This window comes from Helianthus annuus, chromosome 15 (genome assembly GCF_002127325.2).
Source record: "Helianthus annuus cultivar XRQ/B chromosome 15, HanXRQr2.0-SUNRISE, whole genome shotgun sequence".
NCBI classification, from domain to species: Eukaryota; Viridiplantae; Streptophyta; class Magnoliopsida; order Asterales; family Asteraceae; genus Helianthus; species Helianthus annuus.
Window position 1 is genome coordinate 7,143,852 of NC_035447.2, and position 2,464 is coordinate 7,146,315.

The following is a 2,464-nucleotide window of genomic DNA, read 5'->3' on the forward strand; positions in this document are numbered from 1 at the left end:
TAGAGTGTATCATGCCACTTAAATTGCATGTTTTAACCATTATGAAAAAGTATCTTATGGTCCTTCCTATTTTTAACTCAGTTTTTTTTTGTTTTATTTTATAATTGAGTTATACTCTTCAGGTCCTTCCAGTTTTAAAAACTGGTGTTAACCGGTGTGTTAACTAGGCATGAATTGAAGAAAAAAGGTAATTCTTTTTTTTTCACATAATAAAAAAAACTTTAATTAAATTAAATACAAATTATTAGAGCAAGATTGTGATTTCTGGAGAGTGGTATAGAGCCATGTTTCTAATTGAAGACTGGGCTACAATAGCAAGTTAATAACAATATTTTGTAGAACGTTATGTTGTAATTCGGGTCGAGATCAAACCGTATGTACATATTTGGTCTACTTTGTACACATATTGTATATTACACACGTACAGTGGGGTTATGGGTTCTGCGCCACGATGGTTGTGGTCTATAGACACGGATCTGTGGCAAATGGGCTTGGTCATGTAATGGGTCAAAAAAAGAAACAAACCCGATGAGCCGAAGCTATAACGTCTAAGTCACATTGAGTATCACGTGAAAAAACGACCAAAGTGCATTAATCACCAAAAATCGAGCCAGTACTATTACGTCCAAGTCACATTTCATATTCATTTATTTTAATTAATTGTAATTTTATATTTACTTTAGTACTAATACTGAAACAAATCTTTCATTAAAAGATTTATGAAAACACCGTTAAATAATATATTTTTTTAGGCCATTTCTCAATTGTCATTTCTTTCATTCAACATTTTGAACAATTTTGATCTATTCTTTGATATAGTTCAGGTATAATTCGAATCACCCCTGATGTTATATGATTATGTTTGCTTTTTTCTCTTCATGTAATGTTATGATTTAATTAATATTTAAGTAAAATAAAGTGACCTATTGAGTTCTTTTACTAGCTTTGATTTCCTTTTTCACGGCTAAGGAAAGAATATTGTTAACCAAATTCACAGCGTATCGTTGTTTTCTTTTAAATTTTTTAAGAGATGGAGTGATTCAAGTTCTTGATCATGAACTACGCCTAATCTATGAGAATCGATAAGGGGGTGACTTACTCTATTGTGCTAGGCTTCTTAGCCTTTGGTTTCGTGTAAGGTAACAATATGTTCTTCTCTGTAGTTTTGGGTTTGTTGATGTTGTGTACGACTTATATGTGATGTTGTCCTGGGTATTTAGGTTTGCCTTGACTAATCTTGAAGTAAATTTGATAGTCTTCGATGAAATTGTGGAAGTCATTGCTGTTTTGTCGTTGATTTAGCATAAATGGTTCTTGAAATTCCTTCAATATCTTGTGTTCTTGCATAAATGGTTCTTGAAATTCCCTCAATATCAGCAGAAGGATCTGAAGGATCTGATTACAGGAGAAAATTATGCAGGTAATTATTACATGATTTAACACATTATATATCCATTAATTTCTTGATTTTTTCATTGGAAAACTCAGTTTTTTTATATTTAATGCCAGGCCATTATATCCCACAACTAGCAGAACTTATGGTTAAATTCAACAAGAAGCAGAAGATCTTCAATTTTAAAGGAATTGCTGTAAGTGTTTCAAAATGATTTTTTTTATAACCAGTCATCAGACCCTTGGTCCCCGATGTGGCAAATTTCACATTGTCGCCAAGAACGCCCCATAACCATCCTGTCACGTTTCAATAGGTTAATAAATATCATCTTGTGGACATTGTTTTAAGCCCCCAAAACACAAAACAACTATGCATATATCACATGCAGTACATATACATCTTACACCTATATGGTCAAACAAACCAAGTACATACACACATGAAAAGATGATACAACGTAACTGTACCGATAAGTCTTTGGATGATATTGCGTAACTGTACCTATAAATTTTAAATTTTAATTTTTTTATATAAATATAACTATTTACGTATTTACTAAAATTTAAACGAACACCAGAACTCATTTGGGAGACGTTTGGAATTTGGATTTGATCTATTGAAGAACTATGAAATATTGGAGTAGATATGGAAAGGATCTTTTGGTTTTGCTATACGTCAATACTTGTGAGTTGTGAAGAATCAACATGAAAAGAAAAGGTAAGGTTTTATTTTCCATCATTAATTCGTGTGACATATGTGGTGATATTGTTCCAAGTGTTCTGACTATAATCAGAATAATTCTCGGTTTGTTAGGCTCATTTGATTGATGAAATCTCTGTTATCTTAGGTATGTTTTAAAGAAAGCCTGGCTTTTGAGAGAGTCTGATAGGACCCGGTATGTTTTTATTCCTTCTTTAATATTGAATACCCGAATAAACTTGGAGTAACTTAGGTGTTGGAATAACTCTAATTATACTATTAAGATAACTCTTTTACTAAATTTAGTTTGGCTTAGGTATTGTTTGACATTGGTATTGGCTTGATGTAAATATGTTCAAACATTAAGGACTT